The sequence below is a fragment of the Cygnus atratus genome, chromosome 13 (assembly GCF_013377495.2).
Source record: "Cygnus atratus isolate AKBS03 ecotype Queensland, Australia chromosome 13, CAtr_DNAZoo_HiC_assembly, whole genome shotgun sequence".
Taxonomy (NCBI): Eukaryota; Metazoa; Chordata; class Aves; order Anseriformes; family Anatidae; genus Cygnus; species Cygnus atratus.
The window spans coordinates 17,362,703-17,381,143 of record NC_066374.1 but is presented as its reverse complement, the minus strand read 5'-3'; positions in this window follow the sequence as shown (position 1 = coordinate 17,381,143).

Sequence of the window (18,441 nt, the reverse complement as noted above, 5' to 3'; positions counted from 1 at the left end):
CAGTGTTAAGTTGAGTGATGCAATGTTTACAACGGTGTAATTCTAAGAAATGTCTAGGCTAATGTTTGCCATTAATAAGCTTAAAGAGTATATACAAGACTCACAGGGGAGAAAACTATAATATCTGATTACCTTGACCACAAGCTATGCTTCTTAAATTGTCTTTCAAATACAATACCTGGGAGTAAGCAACCTGTGAAAATGACAGACTATGCTGGAAACCCTTTTTGTGTTCTTACGGAATAGGCTAAGAAACACTTATACTGATACCCAAAAAGCTACTTAACGTAGTGGAACAGCAAGACCAGTCCTTGTAAACCTATGTATCATAAAGGTTAAACTTTCAGAAAGGTAAGTCCCTGGCTAGTCTGTAGAATTTGGAGAAATATTATCTTCTGTGGCACTCTAACAGCTAGAGGCAGATAGTAAGATTTTGACTATGTTACTTTCTTTAGGTGGGGGGAAAAGAAACCAAAAAAACTGGCCCTTTCAAAGGCAAGAATAAATCTCAACCAAAATAAAAGGGTTATGCAGCTGGACAAAACATGAATGGAAGATAGCACATAGGATAGCACTCTCTAAGAAATACATTACACAGACTTTCACTGGAGCACTGACCTGGCAATGGATGTATCACACCACAAGCTGGGATGTCTCGTCCTCTTGGTTCAGCACTGAGGTGATTTCAGCATGAAGACAGCAGACTGTGGCTTCTGCATTGTGGTACTGGGTTTTCACTGGAATAACAACATTGGTGAGATCATTCATTTCAGTTTTGAAACCACATTTTGGATGTTCTGTGTAAATGTATCAATTAAGTGCTCCAATTATCTGCAGGCACAACTTTGAAATTTATTTTCTTAAAAGAGCAAAAACTAAATAGCCATTGCAAAAATGGAGTGCAACAGCATGCTTTTCAAAGTAGACAAAGTAGTTTTGTTCTAATTTTGAACAATTATTTATAGAATTATTTTATAATGCCTACTCACTTAGCAGAAGCTTGATTTCAGATATAAAGCAGAAAAAACATAGTGCAAGCAACATAAATCTTTGTGGCTTCTAAAACTATATCTACATGTGAAAACATGAACAACTATATTCAATCACACTGTTTCTTTTTTCCAGAAAATTCTCCACATTATAAAATTACATTTTTTTTTTCCTTTTCTTCTTTTAAGTAGTGCTGTATGGATCCTAGACCTCATCTTTCCTGGGTAGCCACAGTCATCCCTCAGAATAAGTTCACTTGTAGCTTCACAAAAATAAGGCTGTCTCTGGACACAGATGCTAGACAGTGCTCATAAGCTTTATGTCAATAGTTTTTCCTAGAATCGTACAGAAATATAAACAATATCATTTGATTCAAGTTCTGTGAAGAGAAAGGACCTGGTACCCTGATGGTGTCATCAATTTTACAAAGCATTTTGAGAAAGCATTATCAGTTTATATGTACATATATTAAAAGTTTTCACTTCCACCACTTTATTCTCTAGGGTCAATAACTATTGATGGACAAAGTGAGAAAAATCACACAGAGTAGCAATATCAGCTAATAACTATAGAAATGGCTGGATATCATCAAACCCCAGAAAGCCTTCTGAACTTGGGAAACCCAAATTCAGAGGCTCACGATAGTTTTCTCTTTTTTCTATTTCACTTTATTCATTGGAGCTTGAGATTCGTTACACTAAAAATCTAAGGAAGTTAGGTGGTGAGATGAAAAAAGGAGTGAGATACAGAACGAAAGGACTGTGGAAATTGGAATTTAAAGCATAACTAATGTCATTTGGCTGATTTTGCTTCAAACCTACTGGAAAGAAAAAAGAGTAAAGTTCTGCAATATGTAAGAAACAGCTTCTTGAAATGGTCTCGATTTTCTACCAACCTGTTAAATATTTGAAAGAGCTTGAAATTAATCATCTAAGGTGATTAAAGAAAAAATGATGATGCATGATAACCTGCAACTTCTTATATGTATAATTAAGCGAATCCGTAACTCTACTACAAAGGAGGCAGAGATGGGGGAAAATATTCCAGTGGATCTACCACATCGCACGCTTGACCTTTCATCTTGCATTTTTAATGAACATTATGGTATATTTGGCCACTATCTCTTCCACTCTCTATGAATTTTTGTCTCCGACAGTCAACTTAGTTATATTAATGCTTTACAGGAAAAATTTCCAGTGACTTGAGTAAAAGGCAGAAGGCAAGAAGGAATGTTCCAGGTGCTGGAGCAGAGATTCCACCACAGCCCATGGAGAAACTATGGGAAACCATGCATTTTCCTGCAGCCCATGAAGTTTGGCTTGCCCACAATGGTAATCGGTAAGTAATCACCCTATCTTTATCTCGACCCGTGAGCTTTTATATTCATCGTCTCCCACTGTCCTGATGAGGAGGGGGACAGAGAGCAACTTCGTCAGCTGCCCAAGGTCAAACCACCACACCTTTCTTTTCCACCTCCTGACAAACTGTTCCATCTTCTTGATTTTTTTTTTTTTAAAGCCACACCCTTTTTCACTCAATAGTTATCTATGAGCTTGTTTTCAGCTCAGTGCTTGCAGCTCCTGACACTGTACGGACAGTGGGAGCTGAGAGAAATACCAGGCTCAAAGGCCTTAATTCTGCTTTGTCATTCATTAAATAAAAATAAACATCTCATATTTAAGTTACACAAAAACAATTATTTTAAACATATAGCTTCTGCTATGCATGGTGTTGCTTTGAGAATATAAGTTAGTCTTTGGGTGAGCTTTAGAGAACCTTGCACACCTAACTGTTACCATATTATAAATTTAGGATGCCGTGCAATTTAAAAGTTTGAAACAATAACAACTGAGGAGAAATTCCTTTGTTCGTTTGCAGTTTATGTTTTACTTCACACTTTATTGCACAGTCTTCCCTCTGTATCCATTACACCTGTTGCAAGGCATAGAGAAAATATCAAATTTTGTCTGTGGGGAATAAAATAGTCTAAAACTTTACACTTATTAAATTACTTCATATTCTGTGTGGTCATTCATTCTCAAAATAATAGTTAGCAGTAATGACTTTATACTAATAAACACGTAATGATGTCTTGAGTTAGAAGAGTATTCAAATTATCCAGCTTTGGTAGTACAGAAAATTTGCTGGAATGTATTAACCATTTAAAGCTTCAAAACAATACAGAATTGACTTGTGGTTTCTGAGATCCCTCCTTTTTTCTGAAGTGCACTGAATTTAAAATAAAAGTGTACTAATTTCCCAACCTTCCTATAGGGAACAGAGAATATCAGGGTTCTGAATTAGCCAAATATATGTAAATTACTGAGAATGAGTTGCTAATATAAATTGCACCTAGTTTAATTGCCAAAGCATTTAACCCTCATTTTCTTATTGATAGTTTGCATTATATAAATTTTTCTATGATAATGGCAAAAGACACTAAGCAGCAATTGATGTCGTGACAGGTGCAGCCCAAAATACTGAAGTGTTTAACAAGGTATTGCAAATATAAACATACACATTACATGCAAGAGACACAAGGATGAAAACAATCATGATTCAGTTATAATGCAGTATATATTATAAACTGTTTATATTATTATTATTATTTAAAAAATACATACCACAGAATCTCCAGGAAATCAAACAGCCCCAAATGACTCCCACCAGCTGCTCACAGTTACTTAATATTAAGGCCCTATCCATTAGCAGTCTACTCTCAGCTGTGGCTCATTTTAAACTTCTTTTTCTCTACATACTCCTTCCATATCAATGACATTATTCCAGCTGATTTATGCACTGAGGAGACACACTTCATCAAGTTAGATTAATTCACTAACTCCTGGGTGCTATTATAGGCAGATTCTGGCTCTGTGCATATAAGGTAGCTAGCCAGCTAAGGTTAGCATCTGACATGACAAAGATACATTTTTTTGTAGTTAAGCATACATTTCATTCAATGGTCAGAAGTAAAGAAAAAGCATATAAAAAAGTATATAGACCCAATTATAAAACCCTGGATCTTGGACTTGCATAGTCAAAACAGATTACTTTTGTTGTAAGCTTAATGAGAATTGAAAGTTCTAGCCTTATAGGGAGGAAGGGATAAATAAAGGAGAAGTAATTTCTCATGCTACCTCTGAAATCTACAACTACAATGAAGTTACACAATTCTCAGGAGTCTTTGGGTTTGAAAGTTTGTTGTATTGCATTAACCTGCTGTAGCAGATCAATAACCTGATACGGTGTTACAGTAGTGTAAACCTTATATTCACAGCTATCAATAGTGCATTTTCATACTGCAAAGCTTTGTAAAAACAGAATTATTCCTTCTCAAAAGAAAACTAATTTTAATATTGAATCCTCAATAAGGTAATAAAAAGTTATAATAAAGACTTCTAAAGACATTAGCATTAATGTGTGATCACCATATCTTCTCCAAGTTTTATTTGTAGATGATTTCAGTCTTTACAAAGTCTTTTAGATCTCTTTCAAGCTTCTTAATGAAAACCAAACAATAGAAACAGATTACCACTAATATAAATATCTGATTCAATAACTAGATTGGTCAAAACATGTTAAGGCCCTACTAAAGCAATCTCTAAAGGCATTTCAGAAATCCTCCTAACTATTGCAGTGGAAATGTCCTTTCAGCAGGACAAGAGATGGGGCATTTCATTTTATGTTTAATATTAGAATCTTTTTATTTTGTGTTTAATATTAGAAGACAACACATGATCAGTTTCCGCTTTCAAATGGAATTATGAGATCTCACTCATTTATATACCGAAGTTAGCAGCTTTCTTCATCCCGATTTGGCTTTACTTTTCTCTGCAGTTGTCATAATTCTTGATGTACAAAAATGGCAAACAGTATGTTCTTTAATACTCTCTTACAGCTGTTCCTGGTTTTATTGGTAAGGTATGTAGAAAATGAATGCTACTGGTGTGTTAAAAATGTTAGTGATAGATCCAGTAGGAATATACTTAAACATTGAATATGAGCAAGAAAGTAGCAAACTTTGCAATAGTTACTAGTCAGACCATAATCTGATACTCCTGTGTGTAGATCACACAGCACCTCAGGAAAACAGTATGTATTTCATTACAGATGTTACTATATTTCACAGAAACCATGGCTCAAAATAAAGATAATAGAATAGGATTGCTCTAGATGATGAGGAACTGAGAAAGAACTACTGTAACTTGGGTGAATTTAGACACAACTAAAAGCAACTGAAGGATGCTTAAGACAAAAGTATGTTTAAAATTATTTTTAAACATTATGCATTTTTTTTGTCATTTGATTAAGACAGAGTGTTTGGGAGATGGAGTTTTCTATGACCTCCTACTGGGAATAGTCTCATGCAAAGCTGCCTAGTGCTTTATGAAGTATATAAATAGGGTGACAAGTTACAGCTAAATTTAAAAGAGAAGATGTCAACTTAAGCATAATGCTTTAGATCTCATTACTTACAAGATTTTTATGTGATACATCTACAGCTGAGATCAATGGAAATTGAAAGTTGCCTCATTATAGAAGAGAAATTGCTGTTGGTATATCATTTTTCATTAAAATCTCCCTAAACTGGAGTGTGTATCCTTCCCAACTGTTTTGCCAGAAAATTTATGAAACTCCATTTGAGCTATGATTATTGTTATTTTTTGTACATAAGGACTTGTGTTGAGAATAAAAAAGAGAAGTTAACACATTCCTATGGCACTCTTCATAACTCTATTCAGTATTTAATAGTTATAATTACTCAAAAAAAAATATTTGAGTTTATAGTTTAAATTGAAGATGCTTTGACCTGAAGGCTTACATGAAGATTGTCCAGATATGATAAAAGAGTACAAGAAAGTTACATTATACATAGATTTTTAACAGACAAGCCCATGTAAACATAATTTCTCCAGTACTCAAGTCTGCAGTGCTGATCAGTTTTCCCATTTCTAACAAACTGGTAGATGTTGGCACCAGGTCAGCTTATATTTTTATACGTGCTAAAGAACAAGACTGTAAGTGTGCCTGGAGCACTGCATACAAATACATTTATAAATAAAAAAGTGTATAAGTATAAAGCATTTACCACTGCTTGACAGCACAAGATTCTTTTCGGCATTTGCTAAATGAATTTTCTCACCTTCTCTGTTCCTAAAATAAACTGCTCTTTACACCTACTACACACTTTTCACTTTTCTTAAATAGTTTCACACACTGCTGCCTATGTTTGCTGTCTTTGTCTGCTGGGGTGGAAGTCAAGTTCTTTTCTCACCATGTCCAGTCATTAAGATGACTGCTACATCATCTGATAAAACCCTACTTTTCATTATGGGTATTTCTTCAAGTAGGATGCATCACTAACCTTTGTAGTTTGTAATCTCCCATTTAATTGTCCTTGTTTCCAACATTTCTTGCACTAGAACTCTGAACCTACCTAATTTCCATGTTTATATTACCATAAATGCCTAACATCTCTAACCTGCTTGCCTTGCAGTCTGTCTATATTTACTCTTATCTGCGGTATCTCATTAACAGCACAGACCACAAAAACTCAGCGATAAAGAGATGATTCATAGAAAGCAGCTATAACAATGGCACTTTGTGTTTGATTAACACAGATCTCAAGATGTCAAAGTAATATTTACCCATAAACTCCTGATCCCTCAAGTTGCTTCAGGATGACTGAACTAAACCTTTACTATGCCAATTTGTCTAGATTACTCTGTATTATGAGTCTGATGATTGCAGATACAAGGTTTGATGCTGAAAAAAAAAAGAAGTAATGAGACATTACAGTGCTGCCAACTTGCTGGGAGAAAATTGGTAAGTACTAAAAAAATTTGCATACCACACTATTTATCAATTTACCAACATTAGGACAAAAACTGAAATCAAGTCCAGCTCATTTTTTGCTGTTGTCTTCTTTGTTACAAGTACAAGATCTTCACAATTGGTTTACAGATAGCTACTAGATGTATTGGATCATTATCTCTACAATTCCTTTATAATGTTCAGCTATTTTTATGTGATACGGAGAGTGACTTTTAACCAGGTCTCTAGCGATTAAGTATTAGATAGATATGTGTAATATCCTCAGCTTGTGTGAAGTTTTAGATAAAAAAGACATAATAATAAAAAGTAATAAATAAATCAGGAAGTAAGAAAAGATGACCAAGAAGTGAAAACTTTCTAAACTAAAATTTGCTGCCAAAGACAATTAAAAATATCAAAGGTAACTAGACCCTCATCAGGATTTAATCTATGGCTTCGTCCCATTTCTAGATCAGCACTGTGAAATTTAAACTATCCTATTTAAAACCTATTTCTCGTAAATAACTGTCTATAATTAGGTCAAACAGTATCTATAACTTATATGTTTATAAAGAAAAAGATCAGAAATCTTTTTTTTTTCAGGCTTTATCATTATATGTAGGAAATCATTTTATCTTTAAATTTCAAACAGCTTTGTAAAACCAAGTTTAGACAAAAAGTGTTTAAAAAACTTTCACAGCTCAAAACAAATTCATGTAAATAATTTTTTGAAGTTATCTTTTAAATAACCAAGACTGAAATATCATTTTAAAGTATAAACAATTCTTGTTCAAAATATTAGCCTGATATTCAAAGGGAATAGTTTATTCACATCAGAACAACATAAAAATGTTGAAGCCAAACTCAAATTTTCAAACTATTTCTGAGTTTTAATATTCACCTTATTAAATCTCACTTTTAGACTTTAATTTCAATAAATCTTTTTTTTTTTTTTTTTAATAATTAAAAGCAGTAGCTTTAATGGAAACTAATTTGAATTTCTAAAAATAACTGTTTCCATGAAATGACTATCTATCAATCAATCCCTTTGAGATAAGAGCCCTACTTTGTCGTGATAGCATTACTGGATTTATGGTATCCTCAGCTGAATTAGTTTGTTTCCTACAAAAATGGACACCCTTAAAGAGACACTGACCAATTCTAGAAAAACCTTTAAACCAGAATTTTCATCATATTTGTGCGTTCAAAACATACCATGTTCGAATAGTAGTTTTTACTTGCACTGCATTCTATTCATAAACATTTTAAATGAAGTCTTGATAACCCTGACAGAATCATAGAATGGTTTGGGTTGGAAGGGACCCTTAAGGATCATCTAGTTCCAACCCCCCTGCCACGGAGTGCTGAATGGTCAGTCACAACTTATTAACATTTATTTTAGCATTTTCTATCTGTTTTGAAAGATCACGGTATAATTTCTAGAAAAAAATGGATACTTAATAGCTAAATTTTGCATATATTTAAATGAAAACTGGACTCTGTACCTACTGTAGCAGTTTATTTAATTTGCCTTTCCTCTTACATATCCTTGTTGAAGTTAAGAAAGTTGCATTCATTTTACTTAGATATCAATTATTAATTTCCACACAGGTATCTATAGGTCACAGCTGACCATTCTATGACCAATCTGATGATGAGAGCACCAAAAAAATTTGATAATAACTTAACCCAGCATAAAAGTCTTTCAGGATTTACTGCATGTAATGGAGAGCCACTTTCTTTTGTTTAGAGAACTTCAACAGGACAACTGAAACATTCTTAAATTCAACTTCTGGACATGGATTTTGATGACTCTAAATAAATGTTGATTGATTTTCTCAGAAGTAAAAAAAATAAAATAAATCACATAACTGTAATAGAGAATAATCAGACAGAAAGAAAACAAGTGGTTTAAATTAATACTGGCTTCTCAATATTTGCTAAAGTTTCACAGTACTGGAGTCACTCCGCTCCATCCTTTTATAAGTGTATAGTAACTCCGTGTTAGTACAGACAAGACTATTATGTTTCAAATACAAAATATTTATTCTAAACAACATCAGCAACCACACATTATTAAAGTGTTCCAAAATTAAACTGAATTAATTTCCTTAAAGCATATTTTCCAAACAAAATATGGTTAAAATGAGTATTTGGCTCTGGGCTTTGTATTTGGAAGACTGCCAGATTCACTAAAAATGATTGCAGAATTTTCCATTTCATTTCCTTACCTCTAAACAGTATTTAAGGCCAGCTTCAAAATAAGGCATGAGATTTTGAGGGAAAGTAATTTACTTTTATTTTTTAATTATGCTAAATCAAGGGCATACCTATTATTTAGGATTTTCAAATAGTCTTTAGGGTCATTAAATAGCTTAATTACAAGACAGGTTTGCTAAGGGCATACTTGACTGAGAACAGACATGTCCGATATGGAAAAAAAAAAAAAAGGTTGTGACTTTGTGACATGTAATAATTCAAATGGAATAAAACCCAGAATAGCTCATCCCAAGTGAAAGCAACTCTTGGAGCCTGGCTACTAACTAGGTGCCACAAAAGTACAAAAACACAAAGGGCCATCCTCAAGATCCTAAGTGTCCTTCAATCTCTGGAAAGACTGACTGGATCAAGCCTCTAATGTAGAGTGTTTAATACTTGTAAAGAAAGACTGTCTCTTCCTGATGAGAAATTTTCATCTGATTTGGACCAAATTGTCTCTTGTTACTCAGAGGTCAAACGCCTCATTATATACCTAATTTCTCTCTTGATCCTGAAAAGCTTACAATATGCCTTTCCCCACACACCACTGCTCTGCAGCTCTTCTGTTTTCTGCATATGGATCAAATTAGATGATCCAGAAATATCAGTCCAAAACTCTACATAGATTAAAAGCCAAACGAAGGCCATAAATAATGCATGTAATGTTAAGTGCTATCTATCCTATTCTTGGATGTATGTATCTTGTAAAATCTGTTTCTGCATTTTGCAAACAAATATACATTAGCCAGTTTTACAGGATAAATTGGGATGTATTCCTGATGGCATCTGTAGAAGCACTGTTGAACTCAAACTTGTTTTAATGAGATTTGAGGAAAAGAATAAAAGAAAAATCTGGTCCCTTGCAATTACATTTATTAGTATCACTTCTGTGATAACTGACACTGAGGATTAAACAGCTTATGGGCTACAAAGGGCTACAAGGATGGTGAAGGGCGCAGAGGGCAAGATGCATGAGGAACTGCTGAAGTCCCCTGGTTTGTTCAGCCCAGAGCAGGCTGAGGGGAGGCCTCACGGCAGCCTGCAGCTTCCTCATGAGGGGATTGGAGGGGCAGGCACTAAGCTCTGCTCTCTGGGGACAATGACAGGACGCAAGGGAAAGGCATGGAGCTGGGACAGGGGAAGGTCAGGCTGGGTGTTAGGAAAAGATTACTCACTGAGAGGTGGTCAGGTGCTGGAACAGGCTCCCCAGGGCAGTGGGCACAGCACCAAGCCGCCAGAGTTCAAGAAGCATTGGGACAACACTCTCAGACATAGGGTCTGATTTTTAGGTGGCCCTGTGCGGAGCCAGGAGCTGGACTTGATAATCCTTGTCCCCTTCCAACTCAGGGTATTCTATGATTCTATATAGTTATTTTACATAATACTTGCACTATTTTAGTAACAGTAATACTAATTTACTCACTTTAGGTAATACATAATTCTGGTTCTATAATAATCAGGTAATATAAAATGTTAAGTATTACAGCTGGGAAAATTTTAGTGTAACAGTAATACTAGCTATTACTGTCATATACAGAACAAACTGTTTCATTTAAACTCTCTTTGTTGCCTGTGGAAAAAATGTCAGCTTTTGTTTTAAAGGAAAAAGCATCATAAATAATTTGATACCTGATGCTACAGTTGACATTTGTGAAAGGACAGAGAATCCAAAACTTTTATTTCTAAAGCAAACAAGTTTACTCATAGAGTAGAACTTCTGGGTGGTGCTTACCTTAATTCTTATCTGTCAGTAGAACTGTCTTCTCACTTTCTCTCACTGTCTTTTCCTAAAGACACAATCAATGAAAAATGGCAAAGAAAGTGAAGGGAAATTTGTCTTCATTTTATGTGCACTGTATACTGGTGGCTTGCTGAGACTCTAAAAGATACGGTATAGCAGCACTCAACTTTCAACAACCTCCAGAGGGCTTCACTGACTGTGTTCTACTTGTTAAATTCTCGTGCATTTGTAAAATACCTAATCTACAGGTTAGCTCTGTTGGGTATTTTTCCTCAAGTATTTTCCCAAGGAAATGCATTGCTGCTGAAAACAACAAATTAAGGATGAGACACAAAAGTCAGGAAAAGTACAAAACTCATCCTTAATAAAGGCAGTTTACATGCCACTTGATGGGCTTCAGTTGGCTGAGGCTAAGGAAGGTCTATCTTAATTTAGCTTGTATGGGATTAATTTAGTTGACAGGATTTGAGTGTGATTTCAGAGTAATGCTAACAGGGAAATGGCAGGTTGTCTGCTTTAAACACACAAAGTTACTCACAGAAAGTAAGAGACTAAGTTTTCAGATACTTTCCCTTCTCTGGATTTTCAAACACCCCCTCCCTGCTTCCCACCTAATTTTTTAATTTCTCTTGCAAGTATTCAGGCTGACCCAGTAGTCAGCCTCATATACAGAGCTGAGACAAACAGCCATACTAAAAATCAGAACAGAAGATCTCCCCTGATTAGCAGGATACTGCAAAGGGTCATTTCTTCCTCTACAATAAGTCATTCACCTGCAGGGAAAATTTCCTCTTATAATCAAAACAGTTGACTGAAAAGCACTAGTAAATATGCATTTCTCATGGCCAACATCTCTGATGTACTGTCCTTGTCCTCTTACACGGTAACAGTAAGAACTCCTCTGTATTTCAACAAAGCTGAAATGAGACCATTTTCAAGTAGATAATTAACTGCCCTGTATTATTTTTGAGTGATCATTAGAGACCTTTAATATCCTCAAGAACAAAAATGCAATAGATTCTCTCTAAGGAAAAACCATACTGTTCCCAAATGCAGTTTGTAGCTGTAAAATATCTGATCCACTATTTTTTTTTCAACAATTAGAAGGTGGATGCACACAATAGAAGGATTTGCATTAGCAAACTAGTTGCTAAAAAGCTAGTTCAGACTGTTAGTTTTTTTCTCTTTTTTTTTTTTTTTAAAAAAAAGAAGTTTGCTTCAATGTTCTGACTGTTTAACACAAAGTTAGGTCATTTGGAAGAAAGAAACAGAAATAATTAAATAGAATATTGAAGTACCAAATCCCAAAGCTACTGCTGTGATTTATTTCCTTCTGTTTCAAAAATTCTGGTAGAGAGAGAAAATTGAAACGGTGGTACAAGAGGAATCTGGTGGTGCACCATGAAAGGATCTGAAAGGAAACTGAGCACCGGTTACTGACAGCCACTCTGCATGGCAGATGCTGAGGAATTAAGGGGTTCTCAGAAAGAAATTCTTAAAAATGAAGGAGTAATAGAGATAATACTGATCAAAGTAGGGCCAGAAATTAGAAATGAACAATTAAGTTGGTAAGAGCTATGTAATGTAAAATGAAAAAAAAAAAAAAAAAAGGAAGTTTAAACATCAAATAATGATGGATTTCTAGCATCTGCTTCTCTAAAGTTAATTCTTTAATTTGTGGGACAACTAGTTATTTATTTACCTTTGCATTTCTCCTTGGAATTACTGAGTCACGGGAATTAATGCAATAAAAATTTATAAGGCAATGACAATCTATCAATTTATAATAAAAAACTAATTTATAACTGACAAAGGGAAAAATATCCCTTCTGAAAAAAAAGTCAGCTGCCTTAGAATTATAGAAACACAAGTTTGGAAAGGACCTACAAGATCATCTAGTCCAACCGTCCTCCTATAACCAATACTACCCACTAAGCTACTAAATCATATCTCGTAGGACTTTGTCTAGGCGCTTCGTGAACACCATGAGGGACAGTGACTCCACCACCTCCCTGGGCAGGCCGTTCCAGTGCCTGACCACTCTGGGAGAAAAAGTTTTTCCTGATATCTAATCTAAACCTCCCCAGGTGCAACTTGTGGCCATTTCCTTGAGTCCTCTCATTAGTTATCTGAGAGAAGAGGCCAACCCCCTCCTCATCACAACCTCCCTTCAGGAAGTTGTAGAGTGCAATGAGGTCTCCCATAAGCCTCCTCTTCTCCGTACTAAACAATCTCAGCTCCTTCAGCTGCTCCTCATAAGACTTGTGCTCCAGATCCCTCACCAGTTTTGTTGCCTCTGGACATGCTCCAGGGCCTCGATGTCTTTCGTGTAGTGAGGGGCCCAAAACTGAACACAGTACTCGAGGTGCCGCCTCACCAAAGTTGAGTACAGGGGGATGATCACCTCCCTGCTCCTGCTGGCTACACTAATACAGGCCAGGATGCCATTGGCCTTCTTGGCCACCTGGGCGCACTGCCAGCTCACGTTCAGCCGAACATCGATCAACACGCCCAGGTCCCTTTCCTTTTCACAGTCTTCTAGCAACTCTGCCCCAAGCCTATAGCGTTGCATGGGGTTATTGTGACCAAAGTGCAGGACCTGGCACTAGGCCTCATTAAACCTCACCCAATTCACCTCAGCCCAGCAATCGAGCCTAACCAGATCCCTCTGAAGGGCTACCCTACCCTCAGGCAGATTTACACTACCTCCCAACTTGGTGTCATCTGCAAACTTACTGAGGGTACACTCAATCCCCTCATCTAGATTAGCAATAAAGATATCAAACAAGATAGGCCCCAGTACCAACCCTTGGGGGACATCACTTGTAATGGGACGCCAGCTGGACTTAGTTAACCACTACCCGCTGGGCATGGCCCTTGAGCCAGTTCTCTACCCAGAGAAGAGCATACCTGTTCAGGCCACAGTCAGCCAGTTTCCCCAGGAGAATACTGTAGGAGACCATGTCAAAGGCTTTGCTGAAGTCTAAGTAGACTACATCAACAGACTTTCCCTCATCTACCAGTCTCATCACATGGTTATAGAAGGAGATGAGGTTGGACAAGCACGACTTGCCTTTTGTGAACCCGTGCTGGCTGGGCCTGATCCCCTGGATGCCACACACATGCTGTGTGATCTCACCCAAGATGATTTGCTCCATAACTTTCCCTGGAACCAAGGTCAAGCTGACAGGCCTGTAGTTCCCCAGGTCCTCCTTATGGCCCTTCTTGTAGATGGGAGTCACATTGCCAAGCTTCCAATACTCTGGGACCTCTCCAGATAACCAGGAATGCTGATAGGTGGTGGAAAGTGACTTGGCAATCACCTTCACTGGCTCCCTCAGCACCCTAGGGTGGAGCTCATCTGGTCCCATGGACTTGTGACATTCCAGATGGAGGAGCAGGTCTCTAACTGTCTCTTCCTGGATTACAGAGGGGTGATTCTCTACCTGAATCACAGGAGATGTCCAGGTCAGGGTGTAAAGTACCCTGAGGATAACTGATCCAACTATTAAAGACAGATTTAAAGAAGGCATTGAGAACCTCAGCTGTATCCTTATCCTCAATGATCACATTCCCTGCTGCATCAAGTAAAGGATGGAAACTTTCCTTGGTTCTTCTCTTGCTGTTAATATATTTGTAAAAGGATTTCTTGTTCTCTTTTACTGCAGTGGCCAATCTGAGTTCAAGCTGGGGTTTTGCCTTTCTAACTTCCTCTCTGCATATCTTAGCAAATTCCTTGTAGTCACCCCAAGTAGCCTGTCCCTTCTTCCAGAGGACGTAGACCCTCTTTTTTGCCCAGAATCTCAACAAAAGTTTCCAGTTCACCCATGTCTTCTACTTAAGTGTCTTCTACGGCAGAAATACAGTGTTCTCTGCTTATAATTCTTTACCACATCAAGCTTATTTCTAAAAGTCAACAATTGCTTGTGTGAAACAAAGATAAAAGACTGTACTGAATGATTAGCAGGGATCACAATAGATTTTCTGTCACCTATTATTTTCTTTCTTTTGCAACTCCATTGACTCCTCCAATATTTGTATCAAGACTGAAAAGGTTCAAGAATTCTAGGAAAAAGAAATTATGCAATCTTTGAGCATTACATTTACTCTTATATTACTGGCTATATAAATTTAGAAGATATTTCAATATCATATATCGATATTTTCAAAGAACCCCCTACCAAGGACTGGAAGAATATAAAATACATATGCATTAGTTTTATTTCCACTTCTTTATTTTGCATTATTCAGGAACTGCAAAAAACACTATTCAGGAACTGCAAAAAACACCATATTCACTCTCTCTCATTACAACTGGAACTTCTTTCCTTCTCGTTCTCTCCAGATTTTTCTAACATAGTTCATTCAGAAAAATATTCCTTATAAGGTGTTCAATCAACAACTTTCCAGAGAGTTGTCTTTCCCCAGCCTCATTGTCCCAGAGAAATTATAGCAGCTTCAGTCCTTATCAAGATTTTCTGTAGCAAGAATTTTGTACTGTTGCCCTCTAAATGCTTATAGCTTTGTGTGTTCTGGCTCTAAGCTAGGGAAAAAAAAAATTAAAAACAAATAAAACCAAAATAAACAACAAACACAAAAGAAGAAGCTTCTTACCTTTTTCTCTTTCAATACAACATTCTTAGATTACATGCCCACAGTGTCGCTAAAGTCGTCCCTTAGTTCTTGGCTGATTTGTTAGCTTGGCTTGTTACACTGGCTTAGAGAAGCCGTTACCTTGTTTATTCCAGGATAATCATAAAAGATCTAGAATATAACATTTTCTCCCAGTCTGAAATTAATAATGAATCAAATGCAGATAGAAAAAGCAGCTCTGTTTTAGTGGCCATCGCAGGCCATGGTACATAAACCCTACCATTCAATATGTCCCCCTAAAAAGATTAAATTAAAACTGACAGGCTTTTTTCCCCACATCCAATTGTTCATTACTAGTACTTCCTGGAAATGTGGAGTTAGATATGGCTCTTCCCACATCACTGGCAATAAAGCCATTCATACTTGCGATGCAGTCATGAAATGATTATTGCAAACCATCAGAAAATGAGCTTTGGAAAAACACTGAATTATGAAGACAAAAGATCAAAATAAGCATTGGATAGTTTGATAGTGTCCTTAGGGTCTGATCTTACATGGTTGTTGACAACATCAGAAGACTAAACCGTTAAACTGCTTTAGCCATTCCTAGATCAGTATTAATGCAGAATCATTTTTTCCTTATCTGTGCTAACAAAAAAAAAAAAAAAAAAAAAAGAACGTGACCAGCTGTAAAACTGAACACAGAAAAAAGCAACTAGTCCTGAGAGATGGATCTAATCTCACACTCATAAGAATGAGGAATGTAATAGATGAATAGTTTTTGTTTGTCTGTTAGCCTCACTAAAATCACTGTGTGTGTGTGAGCCGTAGGTATGTACATCAGTAAGAAATCTCAGAACGTGGACTTATCTCATGTAAAATAGAGGAAATTCATTTATATAACAGTAATGATGCATCTACTGCCTTGCCTTGAGCTGGCTATGTATGGGGCAAGAGAGCATTAAGAGCAGTGGAATATTATCTTTCTGCCCTTACAAGAAGACTCAGTGATCTACACGGCCTTCATTTATAGACCCACTGCCTGTACATTCCTACCAGGAATACTTACTTTTTATTAAACTGTCCATAAATCTAATGCCAAAGCCTTGGTGCTAAGGATAGCACAGAACTTGCTCTCAGGGGAGAACTGCGTGAGAATCCCAAGGTCACTTCCCAGCTCTCCCAAGTGTGATAACACTGTGCACTTCCAAAGTAAATGGACCTGCTCACACCTGTTTAGTTTTAGGATTTTATTTATTTATTTAAGTCAGCAGTATATTTCAGCTGCTTAAAACCTAATAAAAATACAGCACAAGTCATTTATTATCTGTCACTTCCACATAAGTAATTCTCATAAAAAGTCAAATTTAAGATACTCTGTAAAATAATTCTTTTAGACTTGACAGTCTTATTATTTTAAAATTTAAATGTCATATGCAGAAAATTCAACACTGAATACCGTGGATCAAAGGCAATAGTACAATGGAAGTCAAGTTCAGTGATTAAAATAAACCCAAGAGAAAATCAAGTCCAGCTGTCGATACTTTTCAACAGAGGTGTACATCAAGCCACTTTAAACTTCTCTCATAATTCTTCAAGCACTCTGGTATAAATCAGATCAAAACGTATTCCTAGTCAAATTTCCTTTTTCTTATAAGATTTGATGTGTGTCTGTTGGATGAATTTCAAAAAACACTCACAGAAAGTACTCTGCAACTGTGAGACTGCTAAGTAGAAAAACACTGTAGACCACACTAAAACTACTGCCTAAGCAATACCCAGATGGCTCCTCTCCTTAGTGATGAATTTATTTCCAACAATGTGCTTCCTATTCTGCCAAGGAAAGTAGAATTAGATAAGAATGAGTTCAATCAGTCGGCAGTTCCCTTCTCATGACCTTTACCCGAAAAAAAAGAAAAAAAAAAGACTATAAAATGGTTTGTATAAACTGGTTCAGATTCTGAGGTGGTCAAGAGAAAAAAAAAATCCAATGCCAGACCACACTGCAGGGTTCATCTGATTTCCTAAACTGATTTAGAGCGAAGGCGACAATAATTGTGAAATTTAAGATGGTGGTTTAGGTTTTTGACCTAGTAGTTCCTCCAAACAGTGTTCCCGGACTGTTTTTTTGTGCCTATGTTTAAATGGAACCAGGATGTATCTACATCAAAAGGGGACAAGTGTTTTTTGTTTGTTTGTTTGTTTTTGACTCAGTAAAAGTAAATATTGATGGGAAAAAAGAAAAAAAAAAAGACCAAACCAAAAAAATCAAATCAGCTCACTACAAACCATATAAACCAGCTTGACTTCCACGGCCTGGACTGGGGGATGATACCAGTTGACGTTTGCAGCACAACTGCAGCTTTAAGGTTCATATCCAAAACAAATTTACATCTGTAGCATACCAAAGAAACAGTGAATGAGAAATTTTGTATATTTATCAGAGATATAGCTATGGTACCATAACATCACAGTATGAGAAGGAGCATATTTTTAAATAATGAGGGAGGGAGTATATTCTTGTGTAAAGAAGAGTGTCTCATTCTATCACTACCCTAGCAGTCACTGCAGTAAAAGTATATCCTAAAGCACTTCTTGTGTCTCAGTAGGTTATCCTCTTAAATAAGAGGATTCTTTAGCATAAGGCAGTATATGCTTTAGAAATGAAGGCAGCCTTAGATATTAGATAGTGGGGCCTGATGGGTCAAGATTAAGCATTTCAGAGAACTATTTATGTCTCCTGAAAAAATGATGACACCATGTACTGCACCTGGTCTTTGTGTTCTGATAAACTGTTTAGCATTGCATGCGTAAGCAGAAATACTACTGTTCCTGTTGATAAGAAAATAAGAGTAAAAAAGCATGATGTTCAACTAACTTCTGTATGAAATTTTAGTGTCTTCAAATGCATTACCTTTTTTGTATCCAAAATACATATTTAAACAGTTGATCTTTGTGGGCTTCAACTCAAAAACTTGTTCAAATAAATCAGTAGGTACTTCTGCTAATATAATTTAAGACAAAAGAGATGTAATGTTATCCCT